Genomic DNA, 18,617 nt, shown 5'->3' on the forward strand with positions numbered 1-18,617 from the left:
CAAAGACTCAAATTCACGATCTAGATTAAGAGGTGGAGCTTGAATGAGCTTTGCTGGAGCATCTCATGATAAAATAGAGGAAAGTCTTAAAATGGGCAACGCTTTGTGGTGGAAGTCAAACAAATATTCGAAAATATCCCTGAGTTTCCTGCAGGCTGTGTGTGCTATGGGTGATCCTGGGGCTAGTCTCAGGACTAGGAGTTAGACCACTTGGGTACTCTGTCAAGTGGGCTCGGCTGGATGACCTTGAGGGAGATACAGAAACTCTCTGCATCTTAGCATCTTAATTACTTCATCTTTAAAACGTTTGTGGTGATGTCTGGAAGGGGTTGCCCACCACAGAGACTCCTGGAGAGGAGTACATGGTGAAGTCTGTGTGGAGTGCTTCCTCTGGATTCTGGCACCGAGAAAATAAATGAAATGCACATCTGTCGTTGTGTCAGGGGTCTCAGGACTCAGCATATAGTCATATACATGGCTACCATTTATTACAGGGAAAGGATGTAGAGCAAGACCAGCAAAGGAAAAGGTTCCTGTGGTGAACTCTGCAGGAAGCCAGGCATGGGAGTGGAGTCCCACAGGATGCCCCCAGTTCCTCCAGGAGTGAGTTGTGATGCATGTGAAATGGTGCCAACCAGGGAAGCTCACCAGAGACTATGTGCCCTAGGTTTTAACTGGGGGCTGCTCTTATAGGCACATTCTGCCTGGAAATTAGTGAAATTTCAGGCTTCCAGAGGGAAGGAACTGCTCAGCATAAACCACAGGGTGTGCAGTTTAGACCTAGTGAAGGTATCCTTATGAGGTGGGATAGTGGGACTCTCCTGAATACAAGTACCCAGGTTCCAGCTGGGGACCAATTTGCAAGAAGGCTTTTCTAAGACTACAGACTCAGATCTGTTATTTTCACTATTTTTTGTACAGCATTACTGGCCATAGGCCTCATCCTGCTCTTTGGCCTCACTCACTTTACTGCTCCCAGCTGCCCTGGAGTCCCTCCCATCAGTGGGCATATTCCTTCACCAAAGCCTTGCCTTTGTACTTGCTACTGCCTCTGCCTCCAATGCTCTTCCTGACCTTGGCCTAAGTCCTCCTCATTCTCCTCATTAAAGATGTTTGCCCAACCACATTCTAATATCCTTCCTCTACCCCACCACTCAGTTTTAATTTCTCCATAGAATTTAACACTCTGAAATTAGCCTGTACTTATTTTCTACCTGTTCACTAGTATCTCCTCCACTGGAATTAAGCTACATGAGGGCAGAAAAACCTATCTGTTCTGCTATGATATCTCCAGTGTCTAGGATAGGCCTGGAAGTAGTAAGTGTTCAACTAATTCTTGTCACATGGATTTTTAAAATTATGAAATATTTAATTGTTCTATATTCCTAAGAATACACAAACCCATACATCCTTCCTATTCATAAATTTATAGTATTTTTGGATGTTTAAAAATATTATTAAAAATATTGAGCTTTCTACAAAAAATTACCCAAATAATATCATGAAGAGTCTGGTACCACTAGGCTTTTCAAATCCTGTTTTTCCATAAGGCACCTTTTCTGTAGGAGCCTAATTCATGGGGGGGCTGCTCAAGAAGCTCATGGATCTGTTTATTCTCCATGTGATTGTGGATCCTCTGGTTTTGGGCCTAGGGTCTCCTGGTAGTTCTCCAGGTTTATGATTGAGGTCACAGCTGCGGGGTGTGCTGAGCAGCTTCCTTGGTTTTTCCAGGTCCACTCTTTATGCTTCTCCACCCTGCCCTCTGCCCTATATGGTGTTTCTCTACCGCCTGGCTTCCAGTGGGCTTAGTCCAAGGGCCAGCAAACTATTTTCTGTAATGGGCAAGATAATATATATTTTAGGCTTTGCAGGCCACAAGGTCTCTGTCACAATCACTCAACTCTTGTCACTGCAATATGAAAGTGTGCTCAGTTGAAATCAGTCTCTTCCACTGGATCTTGAGAAGATTATTTCATGGAACCACTCATGGGAGATTGTGGCTTGGCAAGATGATTTATTTGTGATACAAAATCAAAGGAGTTCCCCTCCTGGGTTTCCAATGTCCCTTTCCATCCACCCCACAATAGAAAAAGTCCAACCTTATCTTCATCAATGCAAGACAAAGGCCAGTGTCCAGAATTTCTGTTTCATATTAAAGCTTAGTCCTTTAGAGCTGCATGGTATACGGGCCTTGGTGGCTGCTAGAACCACATGGGTATATACTCCCGGGTGAGTGAACGTTGAATGAAAAGACAAGTGTGTTACTGATAGAAGAGAGAGGAGAGAGAGGGAGATAGAGAGAGAATAAAAGTTAACTCTTTGTTCCTTGGGGTTTTAACCAAGCTAGGTTATTTTCAAAATAGCCAATCTACTTCCCAACTTTTCTCAACTTACATTGGGCCACCCCCTCACCAATAATCTCTTTTTCCTAGCTTAGACTGGCAGGCCTCTATGGTCAAACTGACTTCTGTTGCACATGTGTTTACCTCCCCCTTTTGTTTTATCTCTTTCCCCAGTGACTGCAGGGAACAGATGGGTGGCTCCCAGGTGTGTGTGTGTGTGTGTGTGTGTGTGTGTGTGTGTGTGTGAATCTGTAGCTTCATGGTGAAGCAAATAGGCTATCCAGCTGACTATGCTTAATAATGTCTGATTATTTTTGCTTCCTTCTTATTAATATCTAGCTAGCCATGGTAACAAAAGTAGGCATAGGCAATGTAAATAGATGGCCATTGCTGTGTTTCAATAAATCTTTATTTACCAAAACAGGCAGTGGGCTGTGATTGCCAGTCAGTGCTTTAGCCAGTGGGGGACAAGGATAAGAGCTCAGAGAAAGGGAGGAGAGTAAGTTTCTACAGGCTGCTGTGTCCCTCTCTAGGGGTCCTTGCTCCTCTCAGGGAGTCCCCTCCATGCAGCTCTCTCTGTCCTTCTGGAAACTGTCCCTCTCCTGGACCTTTAGTTCCTTGATGAGATAAAGTTACCGGGATGTTGTTCTATGCCCTGTGTCCCTTTTTTTTTTTTAACCCCTCCCATACTTTTGCTAATTCCTATATCCCTCTCTTCTCCAATGGCTCAGTCTTAGTGCTCTATCAGTTCCCTGCTGGGCTAGGGTATCTGGGGCAGAGGAGTTTCCTGTGATGTGCTAAAAATCCCAGATAGTCCCAGGAAAACCAAGACTGGGACCTAGTTCTCCCTCCTCCCTAGCCCCTTTCCCACTGGCCTTAGCTCCGGCTGTCAGTACCTCCCACTTGATTGCTGGCCTCCCTTGCCTTCTAATGGATAGAGTGGCCCCAGGGGACTGTGGCCATCACAATATGCACCTCTCTGCTCCAACTTTCCCCCTTAGAACAGAGTCTGTAGCTGACAGGTTATGTCTTGACTATCAAGGGAGCCCTCCAGCCAAATGTGGAGGCCCTTGATGTGAACATATTTTACACTGTATAATTTTTTATTATCCTTTTCCTCCAAATTTTAGTATGGATGAGATATACTATTTTCCCCTAAGAAAAATCAGACTTACTTTGAAAGAGCAGTAGGATTAGCAGAAACTTTGGCAATTGCAGTAATCCACCTTAAATTGAAATATTGGAAAGACTGACTCATGAAATTTCAGATAATTGAACTTGCAGACTCAAGTAGACATGAGAAAATAATATTTAATGTTCCTGACAATCTATTTTGCTTCAGATGTTTTCTTTCTTCTTAGCCCCAACCCTGATTAATATTTGTCTGATGGAGAGAAGAGAACAGCTTATCGGCACCTAAATTTAATGTAAATTGTATTGGGGGTGTTGTGACTTAATATATTTGTATCTGGATCTACTTTTTTTATTTGTTTTCAGTGAGAGGCAGTCTGAAGGGGCTGCCTGCCTATTGTAGAGATAAGAGGGAAGGATGATCCTTTGACACTGCTGTGAAGTTGATGGAGAGGCTGTCCTCAGTCTTTGGAGACCAGCAATAAGCTGCTTTTATCACCCTAAAATTTCTGTGTCTTTGAACAAGTGGGCTTAGAGGAAGGGCCTGATACTCGGGAAAAATATGAATTTAATGGAATAGACTGATTCAGCTCCTCACACTTTAGAAGACGGAACCAGGGAAGTTTCAGAGGAGAAGGCAGGAGAGTTTTTCATGGTGGTGGTAGTTTCACTGCAAAAGAGACAGCTCTGTGACTCATTCAGGGACACTTTTTTCTAGGAATACTGGTAGATGCAGAATGGAAGCTCAGGTGCCTGGGGAAGTTAGGAAGGTAACATAAAAGAATGAAGAGGTTTGGGTGTAAGAAAAATTTACATAAAGATTAATGCAAACCAGAAATCACTTTTAAGTTGAATTTAGGAAATCAACAGCACAACTAGTATAATAAAAGGCAAATGGTACTTGTTGCTGGGGTCAAAGAGGGAGGGTCATGAACTAGTTGTGTGGAGGTGAAGCTCTGCCCATCAGGGGGTTATCCTTATCATCTGTGGGATGTTGCTCTGTTTGACTTCAGTCCCGGTGCTATTTCAAATACAGGCATTTATTTTTTAAAAATCCTTGATATTTATCAATTAGCAATTAATCCATAAACTAAAGGCCACCTTTACATGACAATTAATCTTATTCTGAAGAACTCACACAGAATAAGTGGCCATAGGGGCCTGTTGGCCATCCTACTCTGCACCCTCTCTGCTAGAGCATGTGTGTGATTGGAGCAGTCTGTAGCTGATATTTGACTGTTGAGGGAGACTAGTGTGGCTGCCACATCTGTGTTCTGAACACTAGTATAGGACTGTAGACAAACTTTCAAGGTCAAGTTGATTATCCTCCAGCTTAGCAAAGCGCATCTTCCTAATTATGTCAGAAGGCAGGATAAACTCTGATCATTTGAGCTAGGACTCTGGGTAAAACATCAAAAGCAACATTTAAATAACACACAGTCACAAATCAAGGATTCATTATATTTTATTTTACTACTAGTATAAAACCAAATTATGGTGGGCCATTGCGCACCATTAGTAAGTGCTTTCCAGGCTGCTTTAATTTATATGTAGTGGAACCCCATTCTCTATTACAAAAAGTCTCCCCTAGAAGGAGGGAAGCTCCACTTGGTGTCATAGTCATATTCATATTCATAAAGGCTCTGCAGAAATCCAGGAAAGTTTTTGGCCCAAACAACCAGAATTAAGAACTGGCATACCCACTGTCTGCTGGAGCACACTTTAGGTCAGCCAGCGGTGCAAATCTTTCCCAACCCTGTTTCTGGTGACTCCTGGCCTTGAAGTTAGCCATGTTGAGAGTATTTACACTACGGAAATTGGCGAACATTACATATCAAAGCTTTTATTTCTTAGAGAGCCAGTCATTAAACATTTGCTGAAAGGCCTCCTTCTATTTTTTTCTTTGAAATTGATACCAACTTGTGTTCCATTTAGACATTGTATTACTATCTTGCTTGCTATTCTAGAAATATAAAGCAGTAAAAATGCTATTTTAATTGTTTTCTATTTTTCTCTTTCTACCTCAGTGTATTCTACATTGCAATCAATGTTCTTTTTTAAAATATTTTTTAATTTAAATTCTTTATTGTTTAAAGTATTATATGATTCTCCCTTTCCCCACTGACCTCTCCCTGGCCCCAGCACATGCCCACACCCCCTTACTGTCTGTGTCCATTGGTTTTGTTCATATGCATGCATACAAGTCCTTTGGTTGATCTCTTATCCCCTCACCTCGCCTTCCCTCATAGATTAGACAGTCTCTGTTCAATGCTTCTGTCTCTGGATCTGTTTTTGTTCATCAGTTTATGTTGTTCATTATATTTCACAAAGCGGTGAGGCCATGTGATATTTATCTTTCTCTGACTGTCTTTTTTTTTTTTTTTTTTTACCACAAAGTGGTATTCCATTGTGCAGATGTATCACAGCTTTTTAATCCACTCATCTGCTGATGGGCACTTACGCTGTTTCCAAATCTTTGCTATGGTTAATTGTGCTGCGATGAACATAAGGATGCATATATCCTTTCTGATTGGTCTTTCTGGTTTCTTGATATATATATATATTGCAAGAAGTGGGATCACTGGGTCAAATGGGAGTTCCATTTTTAGTTTTTCAAGGAAACTCATACTGTTCTCCACAGTGGCTATCCCAGTCTGCATTTCCACCAGCAAAGTAGGTATTTACATATGTCTTTCCTGTGCTCTGTATTCCTAAAAGGGGTTTGTCTTGTTAATTTGTGTATATCTTGACACTTAAACACATAGTGGGCACTTCATAAAAGTTGCTTATATCAATGAGTGTGTTCTTCAAAATAAGATTGATTGGCAGGCAAAGAGCAGTCAAACAGTTAGGATTTAAAGAGAAGATGTAAATTCTTTCACTTCTTCCCCGGGGAGGTTATGTGGTGTTCTGCTTAACATAATCAATTCTTTGACTTCAACACCAATTTTTGCTGGGCTATTTACTTTCTTCTGGAACTTTCAAAGACAGAACCTTTAGCAGAAAAAATAATTTAACCAGATAGACATTTAGTTCAATAGGAGAATTTTCCTGGTGTGAAAAAATAAATTACAAAAGGACTTTGCCTCTGAAAGATAATTAATAAAAAGCTTCCTGCATGATGACAAACCTGACATCTTGTCTAATGTCTAGCAGAGAAGAAAGTGTTGAGATTTGCAGTTAGAATAAAATGTTCCACTTCACAGCAAAGCCAGGCAGGATCTGATAATTACTTCTAAGCAAGAAAAGGTCACCGTCTAGTTGTTAAATTGACACAACCTCAGGATTGTATCTGTAACTATTGACCCTCAGTGAGGTCTTCGTTTACACTTTCCCGATTTCAAACATAAGCATTGCCTAAATGTAAATGATTATGGAATTACACCCTCTTGGTCATCGGAATGTTTTGTTTTAATGTCAGCTTTATTGATATAAATTAACAAACAACTTTGTTGTAAGATTTTTAAAATGTACATAATGGTGATAGGACACACATATACATCCTGAAATGATTCTCCCTATCTAGTTATCTAGTTAGTTAACATGTGCATTACTTCACACATAGATCCTGTCCTTTATTTTTATTTTTCAGTTACACCCTTGAACAATCCTCAACCGTAGGACTCAGTGGTATCAACCATAGCCACCATGCTTTACATCAGATCCTCAGACCTTATTTATTTTATAGCTTACAATTTGTATCCTCTTCCCAACCTCTCCCTGTTTCCCTCATCCCTAACAACCACTTTTCTACTCTCTGTTTCTATGAGCTTGACTTTAAAAAATATACAAATATTCCACATATAAGTGATTCTATGTAATGTTTGTCTTTCTCTGTCTGGCTTATTTCACTTAGCATAATGCCCTCAAGATCTATCCATGTTACAAATGGCAGGATTTTTTTTCTTTCTCGTTGCTGAATAATAGTTCATTAAATGTATATTTCATATTTTATATTATATATTTTACACACACACACACACACACACACACACACACACATATATATATATCTGAAAGAAGGCAGATGGGGCATTTAGCCAACTGCCATTTCTCAGTGTTGAGGGCTATGCCAGGAACATTAACTCCTCTGCATTCCCCATCTCTGCTTGGCTTCACGTTCACCAGGTTCCTACAGTGTAGGTGCAGCTTCAGAGTGGAATGTGGAAACACTGTGGACACTCTGTGGGGCTAGTTTTAGTTCTTAGAGACCTGCTCACTGCAGTAGTGCCCGACTTGGGAGTTGGGAGATTGGCCCAGGCAACACACTCAGGCACCAATCTTCTAGTGTGCTGATCCCAAACCTCATTCCTATTCATTTAGTAAGTCTCCTAACCATTATCTCCATAAATGAAGGTTTTATGTAGAGACAAGTCTTCCAGGGAATGGCACACAGTAGGCATTTAATATTTGCATAATTTAACTTCCTGAGGCTGCTAAATCTCACCCAAGAGTGTTTCATATAAGGAGGGACTCCTTTGTTTAACTTAAGGGAAGCAGGTTTTACCTGGCATTTGGCACCATTAATCTAATCACTAAAATTTCCTAAGTAGACATAAATATCACCAACGTTAGGGCACGTAGAGCCTCCTGTTTCTACTAGGGGCCAGCCAACCAGATCTTCCTAATTAGAATAATTAAAATTCTTATAAAACTCTATCTTTCTTTTAAAAGTAACCAACTGAGTCTAGCTGATTAATCCTGGAATATCAATAGTAAAGAGTTAAATTCCATTTAGCCCAAAATTGTGATTTCATGGAGTGGGTTATTTTGGCTCTGTTTAGACAGACTTGAGGAGGTTATGCCTAGGCAATTTAATCCTATTTTGAGAAGACAAAACATTTTCAAATAGTCTTGAAAACAGCCCAGAGCTTGTTATCCCTGCCAAATTGCTCCCTGCTTCTTCAACGGGCATGCCTCCGTGCTTACATTTACCATCCCCCTGGTGGAACATGCTTCCTAATTCTTTGCCACTTGAAAAATGTCAGTCATCTTCACAATATCTGTGGCTCTGTCCCAGTTTCTCTTCTCAGCTAAAGAGTGTGTTGTTCCTTCTTATGTGTATTCATAACATTTTATATATACTCCTCTACATTAATCTAAGTAATAATAAATGGTAGCAAGTAGCACTTATTATGAACCAGTTACTTTACCTAAACATGTTGGTTTATGTTAACTCATTGAATCTCACACCCAATGAGTGCAGATAAAATTATTGGATGTATTATGCAAATGAGGAAACTAAGGCACAGAGAAGTTTGGTAACTTGCCCAGTCACATTTCTGCTATTTTCCTTTAAATATTGAAAAGTTGCTGTGTGCAGCAACTAAGCAGTAAAATTGTGACTTGAACCCAGGTTGTCTAGCTTGAGAATCTTTCCTTTGTACTGCTTCCTAATTCCCAATATATATAAACTTTTATATTATATTATACTAGAGGCCCAGCACACATGAAATCCTGCAGGAGTAGCTCACTTCTGCTTGCCTCAGCTGACTGCCCCACCCAGCCCATCGTTGCCCATAACTCATTGGGCCCCCCCCCCCCCCGGCCACCACCTATAGCCCCCTGCTGCCTAGTAGTTCTCTGCCACTATGTGTTTCCCCGAAAATAAGACCTAACACATGGAAAGATAAAACATCCCCTGAAAATAAGACCTAGCGCAACTTTGGGAGAAAAAATTAATATAAGACACTGTCTTATTTTCGGGGAAACAGGGTAGTAGCTCCCACCCTACCCCACCCTCCATGAGAGCTGCTGCTCATTTGGTCGTGATGACATTACAGAGTGACAGCCACGGCCCTTCTATTATAAGAGATTATATCATATATCATATCATATCATATCATATTATATCACATTATGTTATTTGCCTGTATATCTACATTTCCTTTTAGATAATAAGTTTACCCAGGGATTTGTTCATCTCTTCACCTGGAGCATCTAGCCCAGCCCTGGAAGATAATAAAGAATTTAAATTTAATGAAAGGAATTAATGAAAAAAATGAACTTGACCACCTGTCATAACAGCAGATCAAAATGCCCCATCACTTGAAAGAAACAATTTCTAAGACAAAAGGGATTATGCCTATTTATACTCAGGAATGGGGCACTTAGACTACTATTTCTATATCATGGTTTTCAGATGGCCTTGTCGAAGGGCTCCAAAGCCATGGCTCTTTTCCCATCTCCCTTTCTTCCTCCCTCTCTCAATTTCCCTTTATACTTCTTTCTTCTTGTCCTCCTATGCCCCAGCCCAGAAAAAAAATTATATTTGTATTTGGACAAGCCAAGGAAGGAACCAGAGCTTTCTGAGTGACTGCAGTGGGGCCAGCACTGTGGAAGACCCTATGAGTTGCCCATGGCTTCTGGAGCTGTGTGCCACACACCCAGTTACTGAGGACAACACAGAGATTATCATGCAGTTTTGAAGGCCATGAGTCTAAAATGAGTCTCAGTGGGGTGGAAGAAAGGTGTCAGCAAGGCTGCATTCTTTCTAGGGGCTTTAGGGGTTTTACCCTCCTTCCCCCAGTTTCTAGAGCTCTCTTGCATTTCTTGGCTGGTGGCCCCTTCCTACACCTTCAAAGCCAGCAAGGACAGCCAAGTCTCAGTGTTCTGGTGTCTTTCACACACCAGAACGCTGAGACTTGGCTTTCATGGTAACATCTCCTTTTCTAATTATTCAACTCTTTCTTCCATTTTCAAGGATCCTTGTCATTACATCTAAGTAATTCAGGATAATCATTCTATTTTAAGGTCAGCTGATTTTTTAACTCCCTGTTGCTATGTAATCTAATATAGTCTGGGATTAGGACATCTTTGAGAGACCATTATTATACATCTTACCTTTTAATAATTTGAGGAAAAGATACTGAGTAGCATTCACTTAGAAATAAGGTCTAGAATGTGGATCTCAAATTGTAAATGAAGGCTCATCAGGACTTACCAAATTAGAAGCTTTCTTCCCTAACATTTCCGCAAGAAACACAGAAATATTATTATTATTTTTAATATTGGCTCCTTTGCCTCAACGTATATTTTGAGGTTGCCCCAATTTTTTTTATTGTTTGAAGTATTACAAATAGTAGTACATATGTCTCCTTTTTTCCCCATTGACTTCTCCCCTACCCCCCAGGACATGGCCGCACCTGCCCTCCTCCCCCAGTGTCTTGTACCCATTGGTTATGCTTACATGCATGCGTACAAGTCCTTCCATTGATCTTTTACAGCCACTCCCACCAAACTCCCCTGCCTTCCCATTGTAGTTTGACAGTCTGTTCAAATGCTTCTTTGACACTGTATCTATTCCCACCACCCCCGTTTATTTCCTTTTAAAATCTTGCCTCTGCAGACTAGAAATAAACACATAATTACAAAAAATGTTTGAGTCCCAATTTTAATGTCCAACAGTTCTGGGTCCCCATTTTAATGTCCAACAGTTTTTTATGTGTATATGTCAGCAATGATATCTGGATGGTGGGCACATGGTGGCAATGTAGGTCCGACCCTCTCTAGTTTGGTCCTAGGCAACCTGCAGTGATGCACAGCTGCTGACTGCGAGTGTGGCAAGGCGACATCAGAGTTTTCCATCTCTGGACTGTTTCTCCTCTTGTCTTCATGATTGAAGCAGACCTGTCAATTCCTCTCTGTTGCAGGAATCCAAATGGTCTTGGAATTGTTTTCTGAAAATATACAAACATATTCTTGACCAAAAGTTAATAAAGGAATCTTTTCTATATAATTTATTTAGGATCCTTTTTATTTTTGCCCAAAAGATTTTCCTTTGTCTTAGACACCATGTGTGTTTTTTATGGGTGTCTTGCTGTTAGCATTACAAATGAAAATTAATTTTGTAAAGTAAAAATTTTCTAGATGTAATTTACTTATAAGATATTTTTCCTTACATAATATTACCCCACTACCCGCCCCCCCCCCCTTTTGGTTAATGGAGGATTTTATAAATTTTATAATGCAGTCTTGATAATTTTTTAAAATATATATTATTGATTTTAGAGAGGGAGAGGGAGAGAGAGATAGAAACATGAATGATTAGAGAGAATCATTGATTGGCTGCCTCCTGCACATTCCCTAATGGGGATCAAGCCCACAACCTAGGCACGTACCCTTGGGTGGAATCAAACCTGAGACCCTTCCGTCCTCAGGCCGATGCTCCATCCACTAAGCCAAACCAGCTAGGGCCAGATAATTATTTCTAAGTGTCAGTTACAGTAACAGCCAAGAAGGTGCTCTGTGTTCCTGAGGAAAACATTTAAAGTTCCAGTTCAGAGGGAGAGTGGATGACATGAGCTGACACAGTGAGGGTATGAATAAGTGCCACTGAGCGTGTATGTATGCACGTGTGTGTGTGTGTGTGTGTGTGTGTGTGTGTGTGTGTGTTTGTGTGTGTGTTGAAATGCATCTTTTCTCCATGCTCTCCCTGTGGGCAGTGCGTCTTGATAAACCCTTTCAAAACTCTGGGTTTTTCATCACTGGCAGAATAAAGAATCAATCAAAATACATTGCTGTAACATTTTTATATCCTGCAAGTCAGTAGCCTTTCTTCCCTGCCAATCTAAACCCCTCCAAGCTGATTCCAATAGACCAACTTGGACAGTGGTAAAGGAAAGGTGTTTTGTGTCAAGGATAAAGTAACTGTCCATCCACGCTGATAGCAAAAAGTGAGTTAGTCAGTGAAAGAAGGACAACTAGGGGCCAGGAGACACTAGCAAGTTCGTTTGGAAAATCCCATTTTGGAGCTGACTTAAAAGAGGATGTGCTCTAAGGTTGTCCACAGCCTGCTGAAATAATTATTTGTGGCAAGAAGTTTCTTTGTATTTATGGCTATTTGATTACAGTTGTGTGAAGCATTTCTTCAGTTCAGAGGTTTTGCCCCTGGCCTCTGGGGTGTATTTGTGATGTCTGGTGTAGACGGCCCTCTTCTCCACCCCTTCCTGTTGGGTGTGCACTCAGCCAGGCAAGCTGCTGTGCAAACCCCCAGGCCTCAGGGATTGCACCTGTGTGGGGAGGCTTCTTGTTGGGCAGTTCTCCCAGGTGCTTGTCCTCTAAGCAGTGGCTGACACTTGGCCTCCTTCTATTGGGTGACTCTGCCAGCTTAGAAGTCCTTCCTACCCATTTTCATAGATGGAGAAGAGAAGGCCTTTCAAGGGGCAGGCCTAGAGGTAATGAAAATCCTTTCATTTCTCCTCCTATTGGCCAGTGCTTCCTCAGGTGGCAAAAATTACTGCAACTGAGCACACGGCTATCAGAACTATTGTGACAAGAAACTAGAGACTCATAACAAGAGTTCTTTGCTTAAAGGGCCTATTTCCTAAGTCTAAAACAGTTGCAAACTCACATGCCTAGAGGGCCAGACAATTGTGTAGTTGAGTGGGAGCAGTAGCATAGGGAGAGGTGCGGACAAGGGTAGCTCAGACAGGTGTATGCTACATAACATGATAATTTAACGTTTATGACAGATGGCATGGCTAAATCAACCACCTCAGCTGGCCAGGTTCATCCCATATGCTGCCAGTTGGCAACCTGTACTCTGGGACAGAAAAAAATAAAAAAGTCATCTTTTTGGCAGCAAACTCCAAAATTGGCTATGTTCTTGAATCAGTACTTGTCAGGACAAACAAAAACCTTTTCTGTTTAAAAGAGAAAGCTCTGGATAGCAGCAAAGAAATAGGAGCTAAGAAGAGAAGCGGGTATAAAGAGCTTGATGTGAGGATTTGCTATCCATGCATACATTTAAGGCAGTGGCTTTGCACAGAGGACGGAGCTCTGAGCTCCCATTTGAAAGGCTGCATGGAGTCCTCCCACAGCAGCACACCTCAGCTCACAATGGAATTTGATGTGCTTATTGTGCAACTGACCCTAAGATGCAGACTCCCTCCTCATCTTCCACCTGATTCGGGTTTCTCCTGTTTCCCTTTGAATATTTCTAAGCATGGTCTACAACTGAAAAGTTTTATAATAGCAACAAAAGTAATATTTTGATGATATTTATAAATGTCTATTCTAAAGAATATCAGTGAATCTGTATATTAGTTTAAACCTAATATATAAAAACTAGAGGCCCGGTGCACAGAATTTGTGCATGGGGGGGTTGCCCCTCAGCCCAGCCTGCACCGTCTCCAATCTGGGATTCCCTAAACGGGCAGTCAGATATTCCCTCTCACAATCCAGGACTGCTAACTCCCAACTGCTCGCCTGCCTCTGCCTGGTTGCCCCTAATCGCTTCTGCCTGCCAGCCTGATCACCCCCTAACCACTCCCCTGCCAGCCTTTTTTATGCCTAACTGCTCCCCTGCCAGCCTGATTGTCCCTAACTGTCCTTCTCTGCAGGCATGGTCCTCTCTTCCCCCCCACACCCTCCTGCCCAACCTCTCTCCCCTGCAGGCCTGGGTCCCCCCAACTTCCCTTCCCTGCAGGCCCAGTTGCCCCCAACTTCCCTCCTATGTGGCCTGGTCACCCTTAACTGCCCTCCCCTGCAGGCTTGATCGCCCCCCACCCCCAACTGCTCTCCCTTGTAGACCTGGTCCCTCCTAACTGTCCTCCACTGCTGGCCATCTTCTGGTGGTCATCTTGTGTCCACATGGGGGCAGCCATCTTTGACCACCTTGGGGCAGACATCTTATATGTCAAAGTGGTGGTCAATTTGCTTATTACTCTTTTATTAGATAGGATAGAGGCCTGGTACATAGGTGGGGGCCAGCTGGTTTGCCCTGAAGGGTGTCCCAGATCAGGTTGGGTGTGGGGCAGCCAGGGTGAGGGGCCTGTGGTGGTTTGCAAGCTGGCCACACTGCCCCCTCCTCCTCCCTCCCTCCCCCAGCAACCCAAGTGGAGGCCCTGGTATCTGGGATTTATTAATCTTCTATAATTGAAACTTTGTAGCCTTAAATGGAGTTCAGGGCTGGCCAGGGTGTGCAAGAAGCTTGGCTTTCCTCCATTGCCAGGGAAACCCAAATCTCCTGCTTGCTCAGTGGCTACAGCCATCTTGGTTAATTTGCATACTCGCTCCTGATTGGCTGGTGGACGTGACTTGTGGGTGTAGCTGGTTGATTTGCATATAACTCTTTTATTAGATAGGATAGTACTACTACTAATAATAATAAAAAGAGTAAACATTGATTTAGTAATTACATAAGGCTCTTAACAATATTAACTCAATCCTCATAATAACATATATAATGCTATTATTTTCCCATTTTCCCTCTGAGGAAACTGAACTACCAAGTTACTTGGTTGGGGTCACAGCTGGTAGATTGGGATTCATACAGAACCAATGTGGCTCTATCCTGTGCTTACCGTCTGTCTGAACATGAATCTGTCTTCATAAGCAGACTGATTGCAATTTTCAAGTTATGGAAATCCTTTGGTGATCATAAAATTTGATCTTTGCTGAGCTTCCACAGATGTATTGGTTGCCTCTTGTTTATGAGGTGCAAGCCAAGGCATAAATGAACAAAAGAACCGCATGGAAAGAACATTATTGCCATGGCATTAAAGACAAATTTGGAATGTTGCTCACAGCATATATCTTGGAAATGTTAATCAGGGTTTCGGGAAAAGTATGTCCAGGTAGTCTGGATTCTTTTTTAAACACAGTTTTGTCAATTCAGAGATGGGTTACATAAAACCCAGAGGCACAAAGGAATTAAATTGAAAAATAAGAGCTTGTTGTTTAAAATGACAAGTTTATATTTCTCTTCATTTACCCAGCTAATTCTGACCCATCTTTGAGATGGAAGCAGGAATGTTTTAGTTTCTGACCCCTCTTTATGAAATTAGATTCCCAAAAAGACCTATAATTTCCTTCCAAGTTAAATTGAATTTTAATCAATAAATTAAATTATGATTTGTTACTGCCTCTCACCTTTTCTAGTCCACACTGACAGTCAGCACACACTGACTACTTAACTTACATTCCACATGGTACTGATTGCTTTACCTGGAGCCGCCCACTGAATCCACAGCCCCTCCCAGTGCACATCTTATTTCCCATGTTTTTCTAGATTTGAAAACTGAGACAGAGAGGGACCATGAAAAATGCAAACCATCCAATCAGTAAAGGACAGAGCCCAGATTTGAACCATTAAAGTGACTCTGGGATTGTTGCTTTGACTGCTGCACTGACTGCTTCTCAGTGAGCCCCATGACCAACCCTGGCCAGTGCTCTCTGAGTTCAGTGAGTATAGGAAACAAGTGGATGGGTAATTGCAGGGAGGGGTGAGCGAATTAATTACTCGACTAGTGCTTACCTCTCTAAGTCACACCTTGCCCGTGAAAATGCTGCATGCCTTTATATTATTAAGCATTTAGCCTGAATTTTGACTGGTCAATTAAGTGACCCAAGAATTTGCAAAAACAAAGCTGGAGCCTCCCACCATTCCCACCCTCCCTGAGGATCAACAATTGGAAAAGGTTTATTTTTCCTTTATGACTACAAAGGAATCCCAAATAGAACCTCCCTAGGATTGAGGACAGAGTGAGCTCCAGAGAGACAAGAATGGGAGACTCACCCAGACTCTCAATCAGTTCTGGATTCTTACACTCGGGCTCCCTGGAGAAACATCATCTCCAATGGTCCTAAGGGATGGCTAGTTTACTGGTCTGGGATTTGTGAGCAGAATTAGCTGATTAAAAGGTTAATGTATAATTGTAGACACAGGGTGCCTGGAGGCAACCTTTGACCATTTGCTGTTTAACTGAATTAATGTTGGCCAGTTATAGATCTTCTGCTTGCAAATTTTCCAGCTAATTATTTTGAGTCCTGAATCTGCATTCTGTGTGTGCCACTGGATTGTCAGCATTATGACTGCCTCAGCAGTGATTTAACCAGAGCCAGCTCTCAAAGCAAGGGGACATTTTACAAGCAGGACTGCACCGACACTGGGCTGCAGCATCTTTCCCCCTTTGATTTTAGAAAGATGATGTTGGTCAGGGTGATGACTCTCCCGTTGCAATTTCTCTGATGTTTCTCAGGCCACTGCACTGCGAACCTCCAGAGATTGATGGTTGCTCTTGTTCCTTGAGGTTCAGTGCATTTCAGAGGCTGGTATTTAGAGAGAAGCCTTGCTTCCACAGCTCCCAACCTTTTGTACACTCCTTTGAGTTTGCTGGTGGGGATGGTAATGAGCTTCCTTCAACAACCTGTGTGCAGTGGTTAATTGTGTTCTGGTATCAAATTTTGGTTTCTTAAGAAGCAAATGCCTAGTCAAAGATTTGAGAGCAAATAGCTTTATTTGTAAGGTGATGTCAGAAAAATACCAACAGAGATGAGGAAATGAGCCCAGGGAGAGAAGACAGCAAATGGAAGGTGCATGATTAAGACAGATACTGTGGGCAACTGGAGCTCAAGTCCACTTGGAAACTGCTATCTCACCTAAGGGGCCTTGGAGGGAGCTGGGGTATTTGGCACCAGCTCTCGTCAGTTCTGGTCACAGGCTGCTCTTGGGGTTGTGAATTTCCCAAACCCTCTCCTGGGACCAGGCTAAGGTAAAGCAGCCTCCTACATACAGGTCACAGAGATATCTCAAGGAAGATAATGCAAAGTCCCACACCACTCGGGAAGCCTGAGGGATATAAGAGGGGCTCCGACAGTGAACCCTTAAACCTGGATTCAAACTCCGGCTCTGTATCCTAAATGGATGACCTTGGGCAAGCATTGTTAACTGTGCTAAGATGCCAGGCTCCTTGTCTATAAAAATGTATCTTATACTGGGTACATTGCAGAGCTTGTGGAGATTAAAGGAGATTATACAACTAGCAAATTTAGCACAGTGCTGCATAGTAAGGGATGAAAAACATTACCAGTCATAATTTGAGTATATAGAGTATCTTCTCTGAGCCTGTATATGTGGTAGGTGCTTAGAAAGAGAGGTGATCCCTAACTTCACAGGAACTTAAAGTCTTTGCCTACTAAACCTACAACTATTTCTTACTTACTAAATTATCCCTCATTCAGGGATGTGCCATCTTATGTTCCAAAATATATATCCTAAGTTTTTCACCCCTGGATGAAGTGTTCCAAGGACTTTCTAAAATATATATTTTATTGATTTTTTTACAGAGAGGAAGAGAGAGGGATAGAGTTAGAAATATTGATGAGACAGTCATCAATCAGCTGGCTCTTGCACACCCCTTCCTGGGGATATGCCCGCAATAAAGGTACATGCCCTGACCGGAATTGAGCCCGGGACCTTTCAGTCTGCAGGCCAATGCTCTATCCACTGAGCCAAACCGGTTTTGGCATGTTCCAAGGACTTTCAAAGGCAAAGCTGAGGCTTTGGAAGCAATTGTAAATTTTAAATGCTCCAATAGCCAAATTTACAAAAATAAAAGATGTGGTCAAATTAATTTTAATAACATTTAGTCCAACCTATAAAATATTATAATTTTAATGTGTAATTCATACAAAAGTGATGAGTTAGATATTTCACTTTATTTTTGTTTTTGGTATTCAGCCTTCAAAATCCAACATGTATTTTATACTGATCATTTCAGCCCAGCTACATTTAAAAAAAATATATTTTATTGATTTTTTACAGAGAGGAAGAGAGGGATAGAGAGTTAGAAACATCAATGAGAGAGAATCATTGATCAGCTGCCCCTTGCACACCTCCTACTGGGGATGTGACCATAACCAATGTACATGCCCTTGACCGGAATCGAACCCAGGACCCTTCAGTCCGCAAGCCACGGCTCTATCCACTGAGCCAAACCGGTTTGGGCCCAGCTACATTTTAAGGGCTCTGAAGCTATGTGTGGTCATCATCTTGGACTGCGAAGGTCTAGTGGACCCTAGAATTCTTTTAGAAGTAACTTCCAATGGGATGGTTAGTTTTCCTCCTCTTCACAGATGACATTGCTCCTCACATCTATGAAAGTGAAGGCGATTTTAACTCAGGCATTATAGAAAATCGGCAGATTTTGTAATGAAATTTCACACATGGAAACTGTGGTGAGAGTCTTAGCAGGTGTAAAAATCTGACTTATTTCTTTGACTGTTACTGAATGGAAACTGGTGCAGCTATTCCCATTTGCACGTTTTTCAAATCTCATTGCCAAAACAAAATTGTTGGCAACCACAGGAGAAGCATCAACTTACCTCTTCATTTGGGAAATGAAATTAAATCCTCAGCTC

General features: G+C 41.8%; 1 protein-coding gene across 2 annotated transcripts in view; it reads left to right on the forward strand.

The window, feature by feature from the left end:
• The window catches only part of CDH13 (cadherin 13), a 998,364-nt gene that overhangs the window by 201,800 nt on the left and 777,947 nt on the right, over positions 1–18,617 (forward strand). The gene's annotated exons all lie outside the window — the stretch shown is intronic.

Source organism: Pipistrellus hanaki (assembly GCF_964339955.1).
Source record: "Pipistrellus hanaki genome assembly, chromosome: 15".
Lineage (NCBI taxonomy): Eukaryota > Metazoa > Chordata > Mammalia > Chiroptera > Vespertilionidae > Pipistrellus > Pipistrellus hanaki.